At 39.2% G+C, this 27,858-nt stretch overlaps 1 protein-coding gene across 1 annotated transcript in view; it reads right to left on the bottom strand.

The window, feature by feature from the left end:
- ntm (neurotrimin) overlaps positions 1 to 27,858 on the bottom strand; it is a 715,007-nt gene that overhangs the window by 258,893 nt on the left and 428,256 nt on the right.

Raw genomic sequence — 27,858 nt, 5'->3', positions numbered from 1 at the left:
GAGGTCTGAAAGCTATATATATATATATTCTCTTTTTTTTTCTTTTTTTTTGGCTATAGCTCTTTGTTTATTGTTGTCACGCCAAATAAATATAGTACGTGAATCATTCCTGTTGTACATTTTGAAGGGGATCTGACTTAAAGTAGAGTAAATTACCGTGTAGACGACATTTCGCAATAAAATAACGCCCCCGCTCCACCGCGCTGTCTCCGCGACTATCTCCTGCTCCTCTAATCGCCATGGAGATCCTCTACGGTGGAGGAGCGAATGTTACTCTGTAATGAGCTGTTCCTGTTGAATTCACAGCAGCTACTTAAATAGACTTGTCATGTTAGATACGCCTGCAGACATATTAAAAACCCAACACACTCCTGCTTTGTCTTGACAAATACCAGCCGTAATTATCTCTTTTCGCTCTCGCAAGCAGTAGCTTGAGGAGTATTTATTCTGCTTAAATCTCAGCAACATGCAAAAGCATGGGGGTGGGAGTGCACAATCCAGACCGAGACTAAGGGACTGTTAGGGGCTTAATATAGATATTGTAGCACAACATCTGAATGTGAATGTTAGCTGATGTGCTGAGAGTTCTATATACTGCACTGGAAAATACTGGGTAAACAGGACCTACCACAGTAAACAAAAATAATAACAAATAGTTAAATATTGTCTTTACTAATATTAAGTGGCACTAGTTAAAGGAGAAATCCAGTGTGAAATGGACTTGGGGTGCAGTGAAACATGATAACGATAACAAGCATGTGAAGTCAGCCACCACCTCTTTTTGAACTGCTGTTGATGCAGCATTGTCGAGTAGCATCACAGCACACTCTGAGGAAAGCGCAGCGACTCGGTTCTGATATATCAGCTCACAGACGCGTTGTTCTGAACGACATCCCCCTTAGGAGTGATGTGGGGAGAGAGCACCATCTACCCACCCAGGGAGAGCAAGGCCGATTGTGCTCTCTCAGGGCTCCGGCAGCTGATGGCAAGCTGGATTCAAACCAGTGATCTCCTGATCATAGTGGCGCAGCACCTTAGTCTGCAGGTCATCTAGTATTCCACCAGTGGTACCTGTACCACAGTTTAAAAACCATTGCTGCAGAATGAGCTTCTATGCCAGAAAAATTAACACCACTGCTGGTCTGAAACCAATGAACCTGTGATGCAAGCCCACCTTACACCCATTTACAACTAATAGCACAAGAAGTGCATGCAGCAGTAATGAATCATCAGTGGTCCACGGGAGAAACAAGCGCATTACTTGTAAAATAGTCCTCGCGAGAAATACCAGATTAACTGGGAAAGATCCCAAAGGAAAGCAAAGATGATACAGTAGAGGAGATGCTTAAAGCTGGATTTAGCATTACCTCACAGCAAATTATAAATAACCTAAAAAAAAGAGAGTACAGGGACTATAAAAATAACTATCTAAAAGTAGTGCTGGATGCTGCAGAAACAAAATGGCATTAGTTTCGAGGTGCTGGGCTCCAATCTAGAACATAGACCCATGTTCTGTCTATGTGTGCCACTTTTCCACTATGTGAAACCCACAGTTTTGAATGTTTTCATGCGCTTTTCGTAAGAATTCTGTTTCCCTCTGGTTCTTATGTGTTGTACATAAATGAGTGTACTTGTGCTAACTTGCTTGAATGTTGCAAAAGTACACATAGCAAATGCTCCTACATTCACTGTCAATGTGAATCTGTTCCTCTCATGCTACCTTCTTTTAGCGACTGAGGTAACTTTTATATAATGGTTGGCTGCCTAGCTTCAGTGTTGTGGGCTGTAAGAGCAAGTTACTGTTTCCTCTGTTGCTGAGTGTGCAAATATAATGAATAGTGAGTAGTGCAGTTCGAATTTGTTTGAGAAAAGAGGAATATTTAAAATTACTGGGCATGTTAATAATGTTACTGTGTAACTGAAATGTTTTTATGCCATTCTCTCAGAAGTATATAAAAAAAAAACATTTGCCCCACTAGCTTTGTCCAAAACCTGTTCACTAAACAAAGCAGATATTAAATCAAAATAAGTTGTTACTAGTGTAACTTCCTGTGTGTGGTCACTTTAGCAATGGAAGACTGACTGGAAAGTTTTTTTTAAAGTAAAAGGTAGTAAAAGTAGAGTGATGAGTGATGAAAATGGATTTATACGTAGATATTTTTTTCCCATTCTCTTCCAATCTAGCTAGACCCACCCATTTAGCTGCTACTCAGTTGCGTACCCCCCATCACAGGTGATGCCACAACATAAGAAGGGTGAAGAGTAACACATGCCTCCTCCGACACATGTGATCTCTGCTACCGCCTCTTTTCAAACTGCTGATGATGCAGCTTTGCCGAATAGCATCACAGCGCATTTGTAGGAAAGCGCAGCGACTCGGTTCTGATACATCAGCTCACAGACGCAGCCTTGTGCTGATCAACATCACCCTAAGAGTGATGAGGAAAAATAGCGCCATCTACCAACCCAGAGAGAGCAATGCCAGTTGTGCTCTCTCAGGACTGTAATGCAGCTAATGGCAAGCTGCATGACCGGGATTCAAACCAGCATATATATTTTTTCCTTTGCTCCTTGGTGCAGTCAAATGATTCATTTTAAATTCTAACAAAACCATAAACATAAGTAGAGAAAAATATATCTATAGGTGTAACAATGTGTATAACAGATTATAACAGTATAATAATGATTGATATTAGCTGAATTCGGCACCATAGTAGTGCCTAAATCTGCACCCCTGACATGAAAAGCAATTGCTTTAGCTAACTTTAATTAGAAACGCTCTCCAGAGAGAGGGTGCTTTTCATGGCGGGGGTGCAGATTTCAGCACGCTTTCAAAATAATACAAATTTAAAACAATTTCTGCATTTTCTGCGTTAAAATACAATATTTTATCAATCAAATTTCTGATCCTCCGGTTCCTACGCCAATGGTTAATCATAATATATGATCTAGAAGTTAACGTAAAGTAGCCCGGGGGAAATCTCTACACACTGATGGTGAGTGTCAGCCTTGAGTTAAATAAGCGTACATACTTCAGTTCGTACATAAAATGCCTGTGAATTTCAGTGAGGAAAAGAGGAAGGAAACTGAAAACTCCTTAATAAATGAATATGTTCTACTCTGTACGCAAGACTATGTATGTAATGCAGAGAGCGCCTGGTGATTTGTGATCCTCCCCCATTGCACCCAAGGGCCCTCGCTCTAAAAAGCTCCCTTCGCCAAACCCGAGGAAAACAAATAACTTAAAAAACATCATGAACCAATTCCCCATGCGAAGGAAATTAGGCATTAAGCATTAAGATGTCTGTGTTTCTGCAGCCATATCACTCTTAGCTGATAGGCCCCAGCGCTTGTGCGCGATTTGAACGAGCTCACAGTTAAACACGCCTGGCTGCCCATCATTCCGTCAGGCAGCCGGCGGATGGCCGCGGCCGGAAAAAAAAAAAAAAAAATCCGAAAGCATTTCCTCACTGCTTTAGAGCCCAGATACAGCATGTAAATGTGCACTCCCACCGCCGCACAACTTTTACCGCCACACATAATTTGGTTTTCCCAGTGCAAAATGGAGATAAGGACTCTATTAGGCCCTTAAAACATTCCCAGATAACCGACTTAAAAAACATTTCCAGATAGCGGATATGAAAACATTCCGGGACGGAGGCTGGAGCTTTTTTCGGGGGGCTTGATTGAGTGGCTCATGCCGGGTAGGTGGCTCCGGCTGGCAGTGGCGGCAGCCGCCGATGCCACGAGGAAAAGAAAGTAGCGGCGTGCGACGCACCGCCACCACCACAGGCAAATGAGATTACAGGCCTGAAATGAGGTTTCCTGTCGCTGACAGATTTACTGATCCTCGCTGGACAGAATACAGCGAGCAGGCAGTAAAAACCTTCATCTGTGGGGTGAATTACACGCAGGCTAGAATAACCTGTTTGGCTTAGGAAACCCACATATACACACACACACACAACACACACACATACACACAAGCCATTTGATTTAACTGTTTTCTACCACATTCTCCTTCTGTTGTTGATTTTCTCTCTCTCTCTCTCTTTTTTTCTCTCCCTCATATACAAATTCAAACACACATCCAAAATCTGAAAAAGTACTAGTGCATCTCAAAAAAAAAAAAAAAAAAAAATGGAATATCATTGAAAAGTTACTTTATTTCAGTAATTCAGTTGAAAATGTGAAACTCATATATTATATATTTGTTTTACACACAGAGTGATATATTTTAAGTGTTTAAGTGTTTGATGATTGTGGCGCACAGCCAATGAAACCCCCCCCCCCCCAAAAAAAATCAGTGACTCAGAAGATTTTAATATTATGAATAGAATATTAAGACCAATTGGTACTTTTGGCAGTGTGGGCAGTGTGCCAAGTCCTGCTGGAAAGATCAGTTCATGCTCTGCCAACAACTTTTATGGTAATGCAGATTTCATTTTCCAGCAGGACTTGGCACACTGCCCACACTGCCAAAAGTACTCTCTCTGTCTCACTCTTTCTTTTCTTTCTCCTTCTCCCTGTCTCTCTGTCTGTCACTACTCTCTCTTTCTGTATTCTAGTATCTCTCTCTTTCTCTGTTTCTATTTCCTTTGGGATAAATAAAGTATCTATCTATCTATCTATCTATCTATCTATCTATCTATCTATCTATCTATCTATCTATCTATCTATCTATCTATCTATCTATCTATCTATCTATCTATCTCTTTCTGTATGCTAGTATCTCTCTCTGTCGCTCTCTCTCTCCCACTTTATTTTTCTCTCTTTCTCTCTTTCTATCTCTCACTACTCTCTCTTTCTGTACTCCAGTAATTCAGTTCAATTCAAATTGGCTTTATTAGCATGACTGTTTTATGACAAATGTCAAAAACTGAACATATAGCAAGACATTGATGAAAATGTTAACAGAAATATAAAAAAACAATGACAATAGCAACAATAACAACAATAGTAAATAATAACAATAACAATAGTAATCATAATAATAATTATAGTAATTAGAATAATCAAGTATAATAATATTAACATTTGTTTAATAGGAAGTATCTCTCTCGCTCTCTCGCTTTCTCTCTCTCTCACTACCCTCACTTTCTGTATTCTAGTATCTCTCTCTGTCTGTCTCTCTCTCTCTCTCTCTCTTAAAAAAACAATGACAATAGAAACAATATTAACAATAGAAATAACAACATTAATAATACCAATTGTAATAATAATAATTATAGTAATTAGATTAATCAAATATAATAAAATTAACAGTTGTTTAATGGGGAGTATTTCTCTCTCTCTGTCTCTCTCTCTCGCTTTTCCCTCTCACTACACTTACTTTCTGTATTCGAGTCTCTGTCTGCCTCTCTCTCTCTCTCTCTCCAACATCTCTTTGTATCTAGTAGCTCTCTCTATCTCTCTCTCTCTCTTAAAAAAACAATGACAACAGCAGCAATAATAACAATAGTAATAACAACAATAATAATACCAATAGTAATAATAATAATTTAATAATTATAGTAATTAGAATAATCAAGTATAATAATATTAACAGTTGTTTAATGGGGAGTATCTCTCTCTCTCTCTCTCTCTCTCTCTCTCACTACCCTCACTTTCTGTATTCTAGTCTTTATGTCTCTCTCTCTCTCTCTTTCTCTCTCTATCTTTCACCACCATCTCTTTGTATCTATTAGCTCTCTCTGTCTGTCTCTCTCTTAAAAAAACAATAACAATAGCAATAATAATACCAATTGTAATAACAACATTAATAATACCAATAGTAATAATAATAATAATTATAGTATAATAATATTAACAGTTGTTTAATGGGGAGTATCTCTCTCGTGTTCTCTCTCTCTCTCTCTCTCTCTCTCTCTCTTTCTCTGTCTCTCACCACCTTCTCTTTGTATCTAGTATCTCCCCCTATTTCTCTATCTTTCTATCTATCTCTCACTACTCTCCCTTTCTGTATTCTCGTAACGCTCTCTCTCTCTCGTTCTTTTTCTCTCTCTGTCTCTCTCTCTCTCAGTAGAGTATTAGTCACGGTGGTGGTGGTGTGGCGGTGGATCTTTGTTTTTGTGCTCTGTGTGTGTTTGTATGTGTGTGTGTTTGTGTGTGTGTGTGTGTGTGTGTTTCTGTGCAGACTCAGGTTTGTTCAGCAGAGTCTCTCCAGTCCTCGCCGCGCCGCACGCTCCAGCATGGCCCAGAAAATACATCACAGGCCGGTGTCCTTCGCTGCGGGACAACAGCGAATCTAAATACTGCAGGCGGGCGGCTCCTGCCACTGACTCCAGTGTAGCATTTCTCATATTCCCTCAGCAATAGCACATTGAGGTCAGGCAGGAATGCCCAGGCTCTGCAGTACTAAAACTGTCAGCACTGTTTATTTCACTCTGCCGGTCCGAGGGGGACCGGTAATAAGGCGAGCCGGGGACCTCTAATATCACCTTCGGATCAAACGCAGCGTGATTCATTCCGATATATTAAATTTCATTTCCCATTTAGGTCCCGCTCTGTTTTTGTTCCCCCCTCTTTGAGGACATTTCAATTTGATTATAATCTCGCGATCGAATTACGCAGCTGATTATAATTCCGCAAATATCACACAAACTCGGAATAATTGGAGGCGCACCTATCCCGCCACCTAAATATATTTTCATATCTGCTTTATCATATTGAGCTGTAAACCCTACGTGGTTATTATGTGAGGGAGACAATGGAGGATATCATATTCTCTCTTCTGTTATTGTAATTAACATTGACCCACAGCTGAACTACCTGTACTAATCTCGGGAATGCAATCCTGTGGACTGGCTAGACTTTCTTAGAATTGGATTTTTTTTTTTGGCTCCTACACTATTAACGATCTTCCTTTCAGCAAGGTAGAGAAAATGATATTTCCAGAAAGAGCATATTTATAAGAATATTATATTATACAGCTCTGGAAAAATATATATAAGACCACTTAAAAATGATGAGTTTCTTTGATTTTACCTAATTGAAAACCTCTGGAATATAATAAAGAGAAAGATGGATGATAACAAGCCATCAAACCAAGCTGAACTGCTTGAATTTTTTGCACCAGGAGTAAAGGCATAAAGTTACCCAAAATCAGTGTGCAAGACTGGTGGAGGAGAACACGCGAAGATGCATGAAAACTGTGATTAAAAATATCAAATATTGATTTCTGAACTCTTAAAACTTTATAAATATGAACTTTTTTATTATTTGAGGTCTGAAAGCTCTGCATCTTTATTGTTATTTCAGCCATTTCTCATTGTCTGCAAATAAATGCTCTAAATGACAATATTTTTATTTGGAATTTTGGAGAAAAAATGTTGTCGTAGTTTATAGAATAAAACAACAATGTTCATTTTACTCATAAAACATATACCTATAAATAGCAAAATCAGAGAAACTGATTCAGAAACTGAAGTGGTTTCTTTTTTTTTTTTTTCCAGAGCTGTATTTCTTAAAAAAAAAAAAAAAGTATACATCAGGATGGCAATCAGTATTCAATGATCAAATGCTTGGCTGACATGAAGAAAAAGTACTTTTCTTTGTTTCTTTGTCATTACACAGACTCTCATACACATATAATTGTTCACAAGCATGCACTGCTAAATAAACAAAAGAGAGAAGAACAAAGTACAACTGGAAAGATAGAATATTATTAAATAATTATTAGTAATTAAGTCAAAACAGAGTGAACATCAGTGAGGATTTCATATCACGAAGTGAACCTGTAGCCTCTAAAGTGATGCTGTTGAGCGGGTACCTGTCTCAGTTTTGTCTTGTTCATCTATATTTAAATCGTTTGGCCAAGATAGATGGAAAAGGAAATACATCTTTTTAGCTTTCTTCAGTTTGGAAAATGGCAGTTTCTTTATAGTTTTTCTCCCTTCACATACTGTATACAAGTACGAGCACATAAAATTGAGTGTAAACAAAGAAGAATGAAGGCTACATCAGCTGCATCCAAATTGCTCCACATGCTGGCTGCACCTCTTGGCTGTACACTCAAAAAAATAACTCATTGGATTAACTCAATTGAATTGTGGGCAGGATTTCCACACATCGACTTTGTGTAGCCTCAACCCAACCTAAATACATCCATGGAACACAACGTAATTGAGTTAGTTGAACCCATCTTCATCATATGTAGCCACAATAACTGAAATACACCGGTGTACTACAATGTAATTGAGTTGGTCAAACACATCTTTATCTAAAGTAGCCACAACAATATAAATATATTAAATGGCCTAAACTGATTTAAATTTACGCTACGAAACCAAGAGTGTTGATCCAAAATAAATTTGTTATATTGAACTTAACAAATACATGATATGTTATCTACAAGTTTACCTAACCTAGCCTGGGAGGAATCACTACACACTGATGGTGAGTGCCAGAAACTGGGGGACACACCCAGTATGCAAATCGATTGTAACAGAAGCCAATGGAAAAGAGGCTTCCAATGGCAACAGACTAAACTCAGTTTTTATAAGTTGGTTCAACTCAAAGATCTCACTTTAAGTGTATATGTGCCCAAAAATTTTCAAATAACTCAAAATAGTAATGTTTATATAATGTGGCACACCAAAGGAGGGCTGGGGTCATTTTTTTGAGTGTATATTTCTTTGGGTCAGCTTTCTATAATGAATTGCAGCCCTCTTGAACTTTGCAAGAAATGCAGTCTTGACTTTGGAAAACCACAGCATACTGCATGTGACAGGCCATGCATGCATGTTTGTTGTGTGCTTTGGGGAGTGGCTTTGTAAGGAGGGTTGTTGGCTTTAGGTGTGTTTTTGTAATGTTGTTTTTGGACTCTACCCACGAAATCAAGTAGAAATCTAGAACCACAGCAATTTTTTAAGAGTTGGATTTTTTTAGTTGGATTTTGAGTTTCGAATCCTCAGCATAATAGATAAATAACAAATCAAGTTTTGTTATGCCTGTAATTGCGGGGCTGATTTCTCCTGAAAGCGCGTGATTGCTGAAATCATCAATGGCCTATACAATTCATACAATGCAACACCATCAATAGCCGCTCTATAATTCACATTTGTATTTGAAATGAGTTCAATCACATCCCCTCCTCTCCTGCATTTCAAACAGGTTTGTCTACCTTTCGCTGCATATTGTGTGCAGCGCAGGCTTCTTTTTTTCGCCGCTTTGTAATTGAGATCTTTAGTGACTGGTCCATTAATTTGCTGCTATGTAGCGGTGGTCTCCTTTGGTGGCTTTGTTATATTTGCTATTTTTTTCTCTCTCTCTCTCTTTCCATCTTTCTTTCAGTTCAACCAAATCATTTTCTGCCTGAATAGAGTGGCGGAGCTGAATGAGTGGCTTACATCCGGTTTTGGCTGCGGACCATCAGCTATCGCTGTGTGTGTGTGTGTGTGTGTGTGTGTGTGTGTGGGCTCCCATTGCCGGAGCATAACGGCGCATTCACTGCATAGATGTGAATACACCAGTGCTGACTGATCGCAAATGCTTGCCTTGGAAAAGCGCAGCTATTATGTCCTTGACTGGCCATGTTGTTTCGCTACTGCGGCAAGCAAGCTACAAGCTACACAGACCAAAAAGCTCAGAGTCGCACTTTGAAAGTGCCAGAATGAGGCATCCAGGCTGGAGAGAGCACTGTGTAGCTCGGTGACATCCTGGTTGGGAGTAGGGCTGGGTATCATTTTTTTATTTTTCAACACCGATACTGATACCGATACGATACTTTAAATTCGATATTGATACTGAAACAATCCTTTTTTCAATACTTTTAATTGTAAAAAAAGTAAAGAACGTTGTTTGAACTCAAATGATTTAAGTCTGTTTTACATAAAATTGGATATTTCTAAAAAATACTCAACTATTTTGAGTTAGTTGAACATTTGTGCGCACATAAATACATTCAAACTGAGATCTTTGAGTTGAACCAACTTATAATATCTGAGTTTAGTCTGTTACCATTGGCAGCTTCTTTTCCATTGGCTTCTGTCACTATCTATTTGCATACTGGGTGTGTCCAACAGTTTCTGACTAACACTCACCATCAGTGTGTAGTGATTCCCCCTGGGCTACCTTAGAAATAAATCAACTTTCCCTTTAGTTATAATAACTTGATGTTTTAATTTATACTAACTCAAGTTTTCTTTCCCCATTACTTAAAACAATTTGAGCAAACCAGCTGCCTTAAAAAAGTTAAATAAACTCAACTTACTCGGTCTTACAGTATAACAAATGGAAAAAAGTTAAATCAATTTCCACGTAAGTTGTAATAACTTGATGTTCTAAGTTATGCTAACTCAAGTTTTCATTATCCATTACTTAACCTTTTTAAGGGAACTGGTTTCCTCCCATTTGTATAGTAAATTCAACTTATCCGGGCTTACAGTGCACAACGTATTTATTTAACAGCTTACGATTCTTAAAGGTTGCTCAGTATATTAATATATTAATGGAAACTATATACACTTAAGGCATTTTTATGTACACATATTTCTTAAGTCTTTAATAATGGAAATTTAAATGTAAATAAAATAATCAGTGTTAGATTAAATGCCATTGGTATTAGAGGTGTCAATCACTTAAAAAATGTATTATAATTAAGCAATAATACACTCGGGGTTCATGCTATAACGTGTCATATTGGCACTGCTGTGCTGCAGTCATAGGCACATAGGCACACGATTATAACACAGTTTTATTATCACTGTTTATTGAAATATTTAAAAAGAGTTAAATATATGATCTGTTTAGTTATAAAAACTCTGCGAGTTAAAATAATTCCATAGCTGCTCTGTTTGTAGCTGCGCTGTTTGGTTTGTAAGCGCTGCATCGTTGCTAGGTTACCTGTATGTAGCGGAGTAACACATGGAGAGCTTCGGTTACAGTGCATTACCGGCTGATAATGGCCACTCACAGAACGCCTCTCAGCCAATCACATTGCAGGCTCAGAACTAACTGTGGTTTAATCATGATCATTGGAACATTAAAAATAATGTAGTGTGGTTTACTTCTTGCAGACTAGAGTTATTTTTACTGTACTTCATAATAACTTAGGGGAGAGAGACAGAGAAAGAGAAAGAAAAAGAGAGAGAATGAGAGAGAGACAGAACAAGCACTTGAGACTTTAGTACAGGGACGGTGTTTGGAGGAAAATGAAGTGTGGATGAATCTTTTAAAGTAGAATCTGACTTTAGAGCACTTTAACATGTTTATGTTGCTGTGTGTGCTGCATGTCTGTGTTTCTGTGCACATTTTTTATTTTTCAATAATTTTCTTTGGCACATTTATGTCCATTTATTTTTATTTATTTTTTTTTTTTCTAATTTTTCCCATTTTTCTCCCCAATTTACACGGCCAATTACCCAACCCACTCATTAGGACTCCCCCTATCACTAGTAATGCCACAACACACCAGGAGGGTGAAGACTAACACATGTTTCCTCCGATACATGTGAAGCCAGCCACCACTTCTTTTCGAGCTGCTGCTGATGCAGCATTGCTGAGCAGCCAGCGCGCTTGGAGGAAAGCGCAGCGGCTCAGCTCCGGTACATCAGCTCACAGACGCCCTGTGCTGCAGACATTAGGAGTGATGTGGGGAGAGAGCGCCATCTACCCACCCAGAGGGAGCAGCGCCAATTTTGCTCCCTCTGACGCCGGCAGCTTGATGGCAAAGCTGCATGAGCGGGGGTTCGAACCTGCGACCTCCTACATTTATGTCCATTTTATGCAAAGTTTTGAAAATAAGCATACAATTTTATTTTTTAGACTTTTAGTACTCTGTACCTTTTTGGAATTGAATTTTAATATCCAGCCCAAGTCAAGATGATGCTGTTTTCCGACCAAACTTATTATAATCTGTGTCTGTAATGCTAATTGGCTAATTCTGTCTATCAGAATTATCATGCGATGACGATGCTAAGTGTTTATTGCAGGCAGACAGACAGTCCAAGGCTTCTCCCTCTGCAAATAAGCCGTAATGGGAAGGTTTTCGGTCTGCACGTCTCACATGCCAGCGGGGCATTCACTGAGGGCCTTCACCGAGGGCCTTATTAAATCATCTTCATATCCTCTCCATTCTCCTTCCTGCTCTAAGCAAAGCAATGATAAGGTTCTTGGGTGATTGATTAGTCCAGCTTGTTTGGACACAACTCTGGAAGCCCTAGAACATCTCGGAATACAATCAAAGCAATTCAGAGCGAGAATAAGATTTGTATTGATTGCTTAATCACTGAACACTTCTCCAAGGCAAATGCACTCATCTGCTCCAGCTTTCCCATGTTATGCAGTTGCCAGGAACAAAAAATGAGACATTGGGTTTGAAAGCAATCTGAGCGCTTGTCTACTAGTGTAATGATGTCTAAAAACTTACTGACCATCTCCATTAGATGAAGAAAAATAAAATGGCTACTATTATATTTTGATACGTGTTTCTAAGTAGCTGATTCCATTCTCAAAATCACAGAGACAATTTTTAAATGAACACTTTGAACCTCACAAGTTCTGGGCTACACCTCTGAACAATTGGAGCTACAGAATAATCAATATGATCTCTCTGAGCTATTGATTGTTTGCACCTGTTCTCCTCTGTATAAATACCCCTCTGCCTAATTTGTTGCTAAGTATTGACTCTATTTTTCTAGCTTTTCCACGATGCGTTTTCTTTGTATTTGACTCTTTGTTGCTCTTTTGTTTGTTTTTTCTAATATTGATTTTTTTTTGCCTTGCCCAGTTTATTGATTTCTTCGTTACCAATCCATATTTTTTTGTATTTTTGACTGCCCTCTTGCCTTCCCCTCTGTCTTGTTGGATATCTTGAGTATGACCCAGGTAAGCTTGACTACTCTTTCTCTGGTATGTTGTTTAGGTTTGCTGCAATTTAGTTACTTACCTTGCCTGTCCCTCACTATTCTTGTATGCCTAGCCCCTTTATTAAAGGCATCCTTCTGCTAAAATCCACTTTTTCTTGTTCTTTGTGAAATACTATAGGTCTATAGCTCTCTAGAGGTCTTTTATGCTGCATATGAAACTCTTCCTCAACCTCTACTGACTACCTCGTCCACCTTGACTTGCAACAGCCTACAGACAGCACTGCAAAAACACTGTCGCATCAGACAGGATCTAACAGTGCCAGGAGCAGCATGGCAAGTTCATTCCTGTGTTATTTGTGCAAATAGCACATCAGTGTTATTCATTCATTCATCATTGACTCTAGAGACCACAACTAGACATTTTAAAATGAATGGAAAACAATGGAATGAGACCTTTAAATAAACTTTGTGATTCATATCTGCAAGTGTCTGTCCTTTGTCTGGACAACATCCATTTCTTCATGACATCCGTATGTCAGACTATGCAGATTAAAATTCTTAAATGCATTAGAAGCCCACCCAACACGTAAGACTTAAAAAAATTCAATAGCCATCTAAATGTCTTCCTTACAGTGTCTCCTCTGTTCCAAACAACAGAAAACAGAAAGTGCTAACGCTATATGTATAATTCTACAGCTAAAGAGCTCCTCTCACAAATGCAGAACACAGTTTCCCACACAGTGGACGACCGGAGCAGCTCATTGCTTAAGCCGTGCACATTCATCTTCTCTCTGGCACTCATGGCTGAAATTTTTAATAGAAAAAGAAAGGCTGCATTGTGCGGCTACAGCCACTTGTGGCTTGCCTTGTCCCTGTTCATGTAAGCCAATTGTAGGTCTGTCCCTGAGAGCGAGAGTATGAATATGTAATTCTGTACCAGCCCCTAGTGCGGCTGACCTCAGGCCCGGCGCCTCATCGGATGACCTGCCCCGCGGGGTCAGCTTTACGACCACGCACAAAGCAACCATTAGGACATAACCTTGATTCGAGGGTGCAAGGGCAACGTCTGGCAGCCAGCCTCCTCCCCAGCCTCCTTATTACCAGTCCAAGGAGAGTGCGGGCGAGTGCCTGGGAGGTTAACTTTGTTCAGACACCTCATCTGTGCTACAGGTGCAGCGCAGGGAAGATGAAGCCACATGCCGTCCGCCATCACCAGAAAGAGAGAGCACTTAAAAACGCAGCGGTGAAGAAGCCGCGCCAATTAAAATGTCCACCGGCAATTTCAGGTTGTTGTGCTGGAAATCAGCGGGTTTCCAAAACAAACAGACAGGGCCGGCGCGTATTGCCGGGTCGTTATAATTTAGCTCGACTTCGGCGCCGTCCTGTTCGAAAGAAGCGCTTGTCATCTCTCCACCGGGCTGCGCGGCAACTCAGCGGCACCCAGGAACAACATCAAAATAACAGCTCCCAGTCGCGGCATGGAGACAGATAAAGCTCAGCGCTTACGTCCAGCCAAATGTTGACGGGCCTTCTGAATCTCCACTTCTGTGAGGGTTGGGAAAATATGCACGCACTACAGGAAACAGCAGGAAACAGTCAATACAATAGACCTTTTGAATAGGCGAATCAATGGTGGTTATGTTGGTGGTGGTGGTAATGGTGGTGTCTTATTGGGATAATAAAAAAATAAAAAAGAAGGGACATTTTAAAACCCATAGCATCGCTATCTCATTATCTTTGTAAGGTTTAAAGAAATGACATTTAATGAGAATGCAAGTCATTTTGAAGCATTTTAATTGGAGAATTTACCAAATTGTATTCTAAATCTATGGCAAAAACCGGAAAAGACTCTGAGCTCTGAGATTTTACATATTTAGGAAACCTCACTGTGATCTATAGTTGTATAAATACATATTCCGCCATTTTTAGCCTCTCTTTTGTGTTTGAAAGGCGCCTGTTCTGTGTATGTGAGTCTCGTACGTGTGTGGCGTGGCAGCCTGCTGTTCTCTGATTGGCTGGACGCAGCACGGTGGCCGGATTCATTTGAATATAGTTGAGATCTGCTCAACTTTTTTGCCGGAGGGCGGGCTGCGCTCAACGCAACCCAGCATGGACCGTGGCATGCGACGGCTCTCTCCATTGAAATGAATGGCATGCGTCGGGGCTTAAGTGCCAGCGCACCGTTAATAGCTCTTGTCACTTAACACAATCGAATCCTCATAATAAATATATTATAATTTACACTAGAAGACACTGATCCACTGTAGGATATCAACAGAAACAGTGTAGTCCCTAAAAAGTGTTTTTTTTAGGTTCCTGTGTACAGAACCTGTAGGCCCATCACTAAAGATCTTTACTGGACCAACAACACCACTGCAGTATTTAAGAAGGCCCAGCAGTGACTTGACTACTTCTTCTACTACTGCTGGAGGATCTTGTGGAGTTCCAACTGCTCAGCATCAGACACGACAGCTCTTCAGAGGGTCATCAAAACATACCGCCCAGAAGATCACTGGATGTTCTCTGCCCTTTTTGAAGGACCTTTTTCAGCCCTTGCTGCTTCAGTAAAGCTGCCAACATGCTCAAAGACCTTTCCCATCCTGGCGTTCCACATCACATGTTTGATCTGCTGCTCTCGGCTGATTACGGCAATTGAACGCTGCCAAACACTAGTACTGAGAGTTTGAGAATTGGGTGTATATATCACAACACTTGAAATGGCACCTACCGCCCGCCCGAGCTGAAAGAAATTAAGAGAGCACTTCAGTTTCTGAATCAGTTTCTCTGATTTTGCTATTTATAGGTTTATGTTTGAGTAAAATGAACATTTTTGTTTTATTCTATAAACTACAGACAACATTTCTCCCAAATTCCAAATAAAAATATTGTCATTTAGAGCATTTATTTACAGAAAATGAGAAACGGCTGAAATAACAAAAAAGATGCAGAGCTTTCAGACCTCAAATAATGCAAAGAAAACAAGTTCATATTCATAAAGTTTTAAGAGTTCAGAAATCAGTATTTGGTGGAATAACCCTGTTTTTAAAAACAGTTTTCATGCATCTTTGCATGTTCTCCTCCACCAGTCTTACACACTGATTTTGGATAACTTTATGCCTTTACTCCTGGTGCAAAAAACCAAGCAGTTCAGCTTGGTTTGGTGGCTTTTGGTCATCCATCTTCCTCTTGATTATATTACAGAGGTTTTCAATTTAGTAAAATCAAAGAAATTCATCATTTTTAGGTGGTCTCTTATTTTTTTCCAGAGCTGTATCTATCTGGACTTACACTACTGGAGATTCAGTATATTAATTCAGTACATTACTATAAAACATTACTTACTACTATCTACAGTATATCCATCCATCCATCCACATGTCAGATACCAAATGTATTGGCTGATTAAATGCGTCTGTAGGATACTGTTAATAAGGCTTCATGACACCTATATAGAACTTTATGACAACTGACATAATCATACATAAACACTGTATTTATAAATGCTTATTCCAAAGGCTCCAACTGTAATAAAGGTGGCTTTAGTAAACTTTGATGTCAAATTGACAAAGCAACTAGTAGAAATAACTACTTGTATTCAGTTTTACCAACTGCCTCAATTACCAACTGCAATTACATCGTTATCATTATATGCCCATCACTCTGGAACAGGGTAAATATAGACTCAACAGACCACACAACCTTCTTTCATCGCTCCAGAGTACAATCTTTATGCTCCCTAGCAAATTGAAGTAATGTTTTTGCCAGTTATCCTCAGTAATAAGTAATTTTCATAAGGCTACACAGCTGTTTAGTCCCAATTCCTTGAGTTCACATTGCATTGTTTGTTTGGGAAAGCTCTTACTTTCACTATTAAACATATCACTGAGTTTTTCTATGATTTGATTTCACCAAACATTTAAATGTTCGCAAATCACCATCATTTAATTGTTTTTTTCCACTTTTTTTGTCCTTCCACTTTTTATTAATGCGTTGGACGATTCTTAACCCAGTTTCAGTAGTTTCAGCAGCAATCTCCTTAGTCTCCTTAGATGTTTTCTCTGCTTGATGCACGCCATTAATTTGACCCTTCTAAAACAGATTAACGTCTTTTTTCACGACCACAGGATGTGCCTGTCTTTCCACATGTATGTTTAACAAATGAGAAGCTACTCACTGCATCATTTAGGGTTAAATAACTTGTTGCCAGATGAAACATAATGACCCATACAGCTATTTCCTTAGTTAAATTCAGGTGGTGATCTTTTTTTGGCAAGGCAGGGTGTTTTTTTTCACAAAAATAAAACACATTAAGTTACCAGGTGTAAATAGTGTAAAACAGCTTTAAGTCAAAGAACCATTTTGCCGGCATATAATAAAACACCCGCCGAATGGTCACAGGCTCATTTGCATATTGTGACAGTACTGTGAAGGTAATAATTTAGCTGTAGTAATTAAGGAGTGATATATTGTGCAGCGAGCAGCCTGAGTTCATGCTACGCTCGTCTCTTGTGTTTGCTCAGACCTGCTATCATTAGATGTTGCTCATGCACTACAGCTTAAGCTTATGTGATAAGGACGGCCTACCTGATTACACCGAGCTTAAATGGATTAGCAAGTTAACAACATATGTGTTGAGGCGCATGGCTGGTTAAATAGTAGATTAAAATGTAAATGAGAGATGAAATTAATCAATAATTCAATCAAGGGAAATAATCATCATTATTAGTATGCAGAGAGCTGACTATAGGTAAAAAAAGAGAAAAATACTGGCAGTGGAATAGCACAAAGAATAACATAGTGAATTCAGTTGATATAAAGGCGCTGTATATGATTTTAATTCAGTACACATTTTGGATAGAGTGCCATTGCAAAAGAAGAGATGTTGGTAATGGTCAGTAGATAGTGTGCCATTGCCAAAGAAGCGATTTAGGATATGGTCAGTAGTTAGTGTGCCATTGTCAACGAAGTTATGTTGGGAATGGTCAATAGCTAGGGTGCTATCACTGAGGTAGAGATGTTAGATTATACCAGTAGCTGGTGTGCTATCATCGAAGTAGCAGTGTTGGGCATGGTCAGTAGATAATGTGCTATTACCAGAGTATCAATGTTGGGCAGGGTCAGTAGTTAGTGTGCCATTGCCAAAGTAGCCTTGTTTGGTATGGTCAGTAGTTAGTGTTCCATTGCCAAAGAAGCAAAGTTGGATATGGTCAGTAGCTAGTTTGCCATTGCTAAAGAAGCGATGTTGGGTATGGTCAGTAGATAGAGTGTCATTGCTAAAGAAGTGATGTTGGATATGGTCAGTAGATAGAGTGTCATTGCTAAAGAAGCAATGTTGGATATGGTCCGTAGATATAGTGCCATTGCCAAAGAAGCAATGTTGGATATGGTCAGTAGTTAGTGTGCCATTGTCAGAGGAGCGATGTTGGATATGGTCAGTAGCTAGTGTGCCATTGACAAAGTTGCGATGTTGGATATGGTTAGAAGCTAGTGTGCCATTCACAAAGTTGCGATGTTGGATATGGTCAGAAGCTAGTGTGCCATTGACAAAGTTGCAATGTTGGATATAGTCAGTAGCTAGTGTGCCATTCACAAAGTTGCGATGTTGGATATGGTCAGTAGCTAGTTTGCTATTACCAAAGTAGCCATGTTGGGCAGGGTCAGTAGATAATGTGCTGTTACCAAAGTAGCAATGTTGGATAAGGTAAGTGGTTAGTGTGCTAGTCGGTGTTCTATCACCAAGGTAGCATAGTCAGTAGCTAGTGTGCCATTGCCAAAGTAGCCATGTTAGATATGGTCAGAAGCTTGTGTGCCATTGCCAAAGAAGTAATGTTGGGTTTGGTCAGTAGATAGTGTGCTATAAAAGAGGTAGAGACGTTATGTGAGGTCACGATGTTGGACAAGGTCAGTAGCTAGTGTGCTATCACCAAAGTAGCGATGTTGGGCATGACCAGTGGTTGGCTAGCTCCCTTAATTGGTAGTTTACAAGCCAAACATTTTGTAGGCATCATATGAATAAATAAGTATATATTGGGTTTGCACGCCGTGTTTTGGATGCCATGTTTGTGTTGGCAATGCATATGCAAGAATCAACAAAGATATAGACAATCATTCTTAAAAAAAACATATACAGCACCTTTAAACGTCTATGTTGGTACAATAAAGGCATCGGTTGTGTTGATGTATTTTTTCTTCCTGTGCGAATAATTATAAATGAGGTGAATTCAAGGCACTATTTTTTTATTTCCAGGGTATGAAGAACTACCTCCATTACACCTTAACCTGAAAAAAAATAACTCGACCTGCAGCTGCTCTCAACATCCACTCCATTCTGCGGCGAAAAGAGTATTTGGGGGCTGATTTAATGTCTGTGTTGAGCTATGGGGTCAGCTTCTGCAGTTTTGCTCCAGTGGGCTCGCTAGATAAGAGGAGCGGAGACTCGGGCCCAGAGAACATCAGGTCTGCAGGAATTGATCAAGCTGGAGACGGCATGATCTACAGTCTAATCAGGCTCCCAGATATTCACCCACTCTCGCACACTCTCTCACACACACACACACACACACACACACACAAGAACTCACTCCAGTGTGCACATGCACTCACGTAAACAGAGAGGCCGGAGGTTAATGCCGGCTTCCCGGCGTTGTCACCTTCATTTTTAAAGAAGCAGAAGCTCCTGCAGTGCTGGCAGCGGTGAGTCATTTAGACAACAGAGAGATGGAGGAATGAGGAGCTCGGCGCAGGTGGTGCTGATGCTCTTGATGATGAAGATTATGATCTAAAATCTGCCACATACTTCATAAAAACACTTTCCTCAGACACTTCAGTTTAAAAGGCGGTATAATATACGAGAGCAACAGCATGGGGCAGCTTTAAGGCAGATTACACTTAGTCACAGTAGAGCTTGGAGATGCTGATTTTCTTACACTGTAAATGAATATGAAAGTCAGGCAGACTATGAAGGAACACATAAGAAATCATGTAGTAAATTTAAAAGTGTTAAGAAAAAAATAAATACACGGTGAAGCGTTTTAGGTGCTCTTATCTGGGGTTAAGTTGTTAATTTGCAGTTTCTAAAGCTAAAAGGTAACTCTGATAACTTTATCCTGTGCAACAGAGGTAACTCTTGTTCTTCCTTTTTTTTTTTAGGGCAGTCCTGATGAGTGCCAGTTTTATCATTACGTTTTTGATAACCTTGTCGACTGCACTTGAGGATAATTTCAAAGATCTTGATTTTTGTATTATTTTTTTTATGTTTGTTTGTAGTATATATGCAGGAACAAAATATGCTGCACTTTTTTGTGTGTGTTTTGTGGTACACTTTTGTTGCGACATTCTGCGACTTTTTAATTTTTTTTTACTATATACAAAATTTGGATTTTTTTTGGTAAGTTACTTTATGGAAAATATGCACAACAAACATTTTAGATTTTTTTTTACCATGTATAATACTCTTATATTACATTATATTCAAGTAATACATTATTAAAACTTAAATTTTTATTTTGTTTATTTTTTTTGCAGTAGTATATTCTTGAAAAAAAAAAGTTTTGGCATATCACCAGGAATATTGTTATCTCAAAAAACACCTTGAAATATTGTGATATTTTAGGGCTGTATCGCCCACCCCCTTTACAACTCAAATTATGTTTTCAAATACATTAAAAGGAGGGAAATTCAAGTAATTAACTCTTGACAAGTTCAGCACAGCTGTTAACTGAAAGCCAATCCAGGGACTATTTTATAAAGTTGACTGAGAAAAACTTCACCGACATGTGCAAAGCTGTCATCTTAGCAAAGGCTGCCTTCTTTGAAGAATCTAAAATATAAAACATATTCTGGTTTGTTTAACTCTTTTTTGTTCGCTAAATAATTCCATTTATTTTTCCTCATATCTTGTATGACTTTAGTATTAATCTAAAATGCAAATAATTTTAAAATAATGAAAACAACGCTACATTTAAGATTTGTCCAAAATGTTAACTGGTACTGTAAACGTATATTATGTTAATATGCTTACTTAGCCTCATCAATGTTCAAAGCTTTAGGCATCCAAAATGTTTGTGAATGACACAATGTCTTATTTTATTGGCACCTCCACCAAGAAGCATTCAAACTAAGTGAAGTTTTATTTATTTATTTATAAGTTAACCATCTGGTATACACAACCTTCCACTGAGCACTCAAGTGCAGCGCAAACAACTGTCTAAAGATCTGAAAGGAAAAGAACATAAGAAAAAAAAAATCTAATCAATGCCCACAAAGCAGGAGAAGGTTATATATGAAAGGACAGCCAAGCAAACCCAGCTTGAAGTTCCTACAATGTTATAAAAAAATAGCAGTTCAGAAGAAGTCTCGAGGTCAAGATGGGATCTGGAACACAAAGGAAGCTATTGGAGGATGGTGAACAGCTTGTATGCTGGTAAGTAAGGCAAATCCCTTCCCAGAACCTCCTAAATAAACTGAATGTTTAGAGTAATCTATAGAATATAGATAGATATCTTGAGCAGTGAGATACTGAAAGTTGTTGATTAAAGCCACTAGGAACCTAAATCTGCATTTTCTTTCTAATTAACTGATTTAGACCCTGTGTCCTCATATGTGGACATTACATTTCTGCTTCTCTGCACTATGATACTTTTTTTTTTTTTAAGTTTCACCGTTTGGCCTCATATAGAGACACAGCCTATACCATCTAGTGATCACATCAACAACCTTACACTCAATTGATTGAAAACAAGATGGCGAGAATCCCAGTCAAAAGTTTCTTCAGACAGTCCAGACAGAAACATAGACCAGGTAAAAGTCCTCATCCAATTTTATGTTTAAATTTAGTTTATTTACTTACTCTAGAAAGCTAAAAATGTATAGTTTGTTGGCTAATTTGGTGCTTCTACTCTCAAATGGTAAGGTTTATATGTGGAAAATAACTGCTTGTTTTTTTTTGGCAAAAACAAATGAAAAATCCTTTTGTACAAAGATAATGGTTAGTTTTTGAATACGTGTTTGGACCAACTAATCCCAAAATGTTTTCTGAATTCCTTCTCGAACTCAAACTTCTCAAAATATCTTCTGTGTTTTTTATCAGAATATCCTTGACCAATCACAAGGCTAATGTGGCGCCACTCTCTCTTTGAGCCTGAGCAACCTGACCAGCTAAAGCTAACTTATTAGGCAATTTAGTAAGCTAGCTAGCTATCCGGCTTTCTGTATGTTTGGAGGAAAGAGGATAAAGACCGGAACATCTTTAAGGTCTTCTTAGATACAAAATTACATTTAATCAATAATTCCTATTATTAAGTCTTATATTACTTAAATCCATTCTGTAGTTATTGGTAAATATGTAACTAAGTGTACAATACCAGTTAAAAGTTTGGACAAACTTTCCCATTCAAAGTTTGTTTGTTTTTTTCTTATTGTTTGTCCTAATATTTATGTGGCTCTTATCTTGGGTGCTGTTAATTTGAGGTTATATGAGGTTTCAGAGGCTGGTCACTGGAACTGGAACTGAGGTTGGAATTGCAACAGTGCAACAGAATGAACTCTTATACTTTCTTTCCTGGGGAAGTCCTGATGAGAGCCAGTTTCATCATTTCATCATTTTCATCAATTTCATAATTTTTTTTTTTTTGACAGTCTTTGCGACTACACATGAGCATACTTTCCAGATTTTTTTTTTATATTTTGGATTGACTAAACTTTCTAAACTTTCATTTCTTCATGAAGTGTTTTAAATAAAGCACTTTGGGGAATGGACCTACGTATATAGACACTTATAAAATGTTTTTAAAATGAACTCACTGAACTGGAGTTATTTTGTATTGCCTGAGTTTGCAGTGCAGTCTGTGATGGAGAGACCTGGATAGGGGTGGGTGGAATTGAATACGACTAAATTTAGTAGAGAAATGGGTAACCATCACCACCACTGCACCTCCGCCAATGTCAAAATATGAAGGCAGCTATGAGTGGTGTATATGTGAAGGAAAGAGGTTAGTAAAGCCTGAGAACCGTGCGTTATACATGGCCGCACACTGAAGGAACTTGTACCAGGGAATCAGTAAAGTAATTAACAGATCATTAAAGAGACTAATGCGGCATTCGAGTGGTGTCGGGAAGTGTTGGAGCACTTGTAAATTGTGCTTGTGCACAGAGAGTGAAGTGGTGGCAGGCTCAGGATTATGTAGAGGATTATAACACTGCTTTACAGTGCGAGATATACAAACATGTACCACAACGTTTTACCATTCCTGTGTGTTCCTATATTCAGATTTTTATTTTTATTTTCTTGCTGAGCTTAGTTCAGTAATATGAATTCATTTTATTTGATATTTTAAGACTCAATTGCATTTTAATTTGTGATATCCCACAGGCCCCGATATTAACATCAGACACTTCGATATTAACATCCGACACTTTCCAACAACTCCGAATTACACTGTATACACAATGCTCTAAACTACAGAAGGGGGGTGTGGTGCAGTGGATAACACAACTACCTCCCAACCCCCCTTCCCCCACAACTTTGCTGAGACCAGCACCAGTTTAATGGGACCCACATATACCGAGCCCAGCTCTTCAGAACCCGCTAAACCCAGAGAGAGCACTGGTCCACCAACGATAAAAAAAAAAAAAAAACGATAAAAAAGGGATATTTGCTTCATAATGCTGCTCACTCAGCCCCACCTACTCCCCTCATCTATGTATAATTTTTTTTCAATATCACTCTGTACTGTATTTGAAAATATTTTCTGTTTCTGTTTGCACTTTAAACATAGTCTTAATACGACTGGTTATGATTATACATAGTTCATTTACAAGAGTCTCAGCATACAAAAACTGAAACTATAGGCTTAATATGATTGGTAATGGGTTGCACTTATTGTTTGCACTATAAAAGAGCTTTTTTTTTATTATTGTTTCAATTTTTGATTTTTGAGAGAAACCAGTCAGTTGAGTTTGCGTTACATGATTTTGTCAAATAAAAACTCTATTTTCCAAGTCATTTTTCATTTTTGAAAAATGCCCATCATCATCCTGTTTAACATTTATTCCTATTTATTTTTATTTAAGTGTAAGGTAGCTGTCATGTCCTTGCCCTTTTCCCTGTCTGTCTCTGTGTCTATTGTGCTCTTTCTGTGTTTATTAATAGCACGCCCCAGCCCCATGTTCTTCCACGTGCTCCCGTCTGTGTGCTTACCTGTTCATTTGTAACCCCGCCCCCTCATTACTAGTCTCCAGGTATTTCCTTTCCTGCCTTGCGTGTGTATTTAAGCCCCTGTGTTAAGCCCTCAGTGTTAGTTTGTTGTTTCTTGTACGTTGTTAGCGTGTCTCGATGTCTCGATCGCGTTCATGTTGTGTTGTGTTTATTTATTTATTTATTTTTTTCAGTGTAAAATAAATTTTAGTTGCTTTGGCTTCTCCTTCTCTGCCGCAGCCATGACAGTAGCAAACTGTAGATACGTTCATAATACTGTAGCTACTGTTCCTTCACATAAAAATAACAAACAACTAACAAATACAAACTTCAGCACCACATTTATCTATATCTATCAGGCAGGTTGCTGCCAGCATGTTATTCTCTGACAAGTGCTCACAGGGCAGACATGTTATTTTTTTATTTTTTTGCTCAGAGCCCGCTCTGCTTCGCCGCAGGACGAGGGGATGCGTGGGGGCATTTGAAACCTTTCATTTCTCAACTAAAAGGAGGAGAGAAAGGGCAACCTCTCAAAGAGAAGCTGAAGCGGAGCTGGTGAAAGCAGCCCACTTTACAGGCTGGCATTTGCTCCAGCATGGGCAGACCCTGCTCTCGCGCAGGCCAAGTTGCTGTTTGCTGTGCTGCGCGAGAGGCCTGTAATGATGCTCGTAATGCTAGGGAGGAAAGATGTGCTCGCTGTCTGGACTATTACACACACACACACACACACACCTACTCGCACTATTGCTGAAAGCGACTCTGTTGCTTAGGGCCATCGTCTTTATTGATGGATATTTGGCAGCTTGATGAAAAAGTACACATTGTCCATTTCAAGGGTCTGAATTTCAAAAGCACTCTCCATTGAATGAGCTTCCATCAACTTAGCTCTAATACTACCATTTTACAAATGCTCTACAGCAGAGACGGGCATGTTTACCCAAATATCTGAATATCAGAACTGTTTTTAGTACATGTTCCAGTAATTATGTACTTAATTTGAGTATTTGAGTATGGCATGTGTAGTTAGTATTGACATTTAATATTGAGAATGTAATGTAGATGTTATGACACCTAACATCTAATATCTGAGCTTTAAATGGAAAGAAAATGTCATTTCTTCCCTTTTCTTTCACAGTCAAGCTGTGTTGTGTTTGGTGTGCAGCATGTGGTTGTGCATTGTCTTGTTGAAAAAGGCGTGGGCATCCCAGCAAACATGTCTTCTTTCAGACAGTGTACTCTATAACGTGTACTCTATTTACACTGCTCCGTCACATCAACGCACATGATCGCCACACCCCCCCCCCCCCCAACTGGTCGCAGGTGGGCGTTACAAAGGCTTTCCCTGCGTCGTCCAATTAAATCGTTTTAATAAATGGAAAATGCTTTTATTCAAGCTATTACTATATCCTATCAAGTAATACATATAAATGTGTATTTAAATATATAAACGTTTGATTGAGCTTCATTACAGTGTCTAGTAAGCAGCGTATAAGCTAACAAAAGCAAACATTTCCAATTAAATTACATTAATTAATATTTTAAAAACCCACCAGAGACCCCAACAATCACAGCAGTTTTTCTCTGAGTCGCTGTAAATCAGCAGGGATTTAACAAAGAACAGTAAAGCCTGAAACTTCTCCTCCAGGCTTCTCTGGACGCTTGAAAGTGGAACTTAAATGTTTTCAGACACTGCGCTGCAGACACGTATCAGGCGAACACCTGCTCTCTGATTGGATAGACGCATCGCGTTGGACAGATTCATTTGCATAAAGTTAAGCTCAGCTCAACTTTTCATCGCATCGCATCCCCCGCTCTCGATGCATCGGAGCCATGATGCACCACGCGACTGCGTCTGACGGAGGCGCCGCTTCCCATTGAAAATGAATGGGATACGCTGCTGCGCGTTGATGCGACGGAGCAGTGTAAATGCACCGTGAGATATGTTGCTGTAAGATCTTAGATGTTGCTGTTCTCTGCTTTAATGCAGCCAAGACAGAAGAGTGCTGACCCAATCTCACACCATGAGAGACTTTGCCTTTTGAACAAGCTGCTGATACCAGTCCGGATGGCAAAGATGTCTCTGTTCTATCTTTGCTACACCTAACCCTTACCCTAACATAAGCTTAAAATCTAACCCTACACCTAACCCTAACCTTAACCCTTAATCAACCATAAAATCAAACCCTACACCTAACCCTTACCCTAAGCTTAAAATCTAACCCTACACCTAACCCTAACCTTAACCCTTAATCAACCATAAAATCAAACCCTACACCTAACCCTTACCCTAAGCTTAAAATCTAACCCTACACCTAACCCTAACCTTAACCCTTAATCAACCATAAAATCAAACCCTACACCTTAACCTAACCTTAACCCTTAATCAACCATAAAATGAAACCCTACACCTAACTCTAACCTTAACCTAAGCTTAAAATCTCATCAGTCATCAGTGGTGGCGAGAAAGACCCACCAATGAAAAAAAACACCTGTTTTGTGGTGGTTCTGTGTTTCTGTTAAAAAAAAAAAAAAAACTAAATAAAAGGAGAATAATTATGTAGAAAGTATGTAGAAAAAAAATCATGTTATACTTCATACATAATTATATGTGTGTATATGTGTGTGAAAAACACTCTGGTCCAGTCGGATTTGTCCTTTTAGCTCATAGTGTCATGCATGATCACTGTGAGATGGTTGTGGGATAGTTTTGGTTAAAAACAGAGCTTAGTTTCTGCTGCTGTAAAACAGATGGTGAAGGAAAGCCTGAGTAATTCCGAGGATGGCGTTATATCTGCTGCTTATATCAACAACACGGGATTATTGTTTGAACACTCCACTCTATAAAGCCTTGGCTTGTCTGCCAAAATAGCTTTGTGTTGTTTATTTATAATCACCAGTGCCATTGATTTCCATGTGTTACCATGGTGGTAACCATGGTGTGAGAAAGTGTTACTTAATTCCTAGCATCAAGTGTGCTAAGAACAGAGTTAGCAATGAAGTAGGGGATATGTTTCTATACTCTCAACTGCAAATCAAATTTTCTTATGAAGGTTTTGGCTTACAAATATATCTCTTTTACAAAAATGGCTAGTTGTTAGGTAGTTGCTATGGTATCCCAGGTGATTACTATGGTTTGCTACACGGTAACCCCATAACCCCTATGCCCCTTTATTCACTGTCAGTGTATTGTCACTCCCCATTGGCCACCATCTCTTAGGTGAATCTTTATATTTACTTACCTGCCTGAGCCTAATATTTCAAGCTATAAGTGCAATGTCACTCACTCTATTTACTCTACAGCTGATAATAGTACTGTTTACTTGAGCGTTACTATACTGTGGCGTGGAAGAGGAAGGAAGACTCGGGAGACTCATTGCAAGTACTCAACAGCTCTTTATTTAACAGGCTTGCCACTCACTTATAGCCTTTAACAAGGCTAGGAGAGCGAAACCCAACAGCCAACACAGCACAAACAGCCCTGAGGCCACCAACCCAGCTATCCAGCACAGAGATGGTAGGTCCCCTTAACCCACCCAAAACATACCCCCATAATGCCCCGCTGGCCCCGGATTACCATGACCCGCCCCCACAGGCACACTACAAGCTGGCACACACACACACACACACAGACGCCACATAGCCCCCCCCTTAAGGGTCAGCCGTCCCGGCGACCCCACAAACCCAACAATAACCCCATGAACAACAAAAACATTTTTTTTTTTTTTTTTTTTTTTTTTTTTACAATCAGTCACACACAAAGTCCTCCAGACGGGCGGGCGGCCTCCTCACCCGCGGCAGCCTGGAGGGGCCGGGCAAAGCGCCACCCGCCAGCGGTTCCACAGAGTTAGAGTTCTG

This window comes from Astyanax mexicanus, chromosome 20 (genome assembly GCF_023375975.1).
Source record: "Astyanax mexicanus isolate ESR-SI-001 chromosome 20, AstMex3_surface, whole genome shotgun sequence".
In the NCBI taxonomy this organism is placed as follows: domain Eukaryota; kingdom Metazoa; phylum Chordata; class Actinopteri; order Characiformes; family Acestrorhamphidae; genus Astyanax; species Astyanax mexicanus.
Note: the sequence above shows the minus strand (reverse complement) of the source record. Positions and strands in the feature narration are given on the sequence as shown.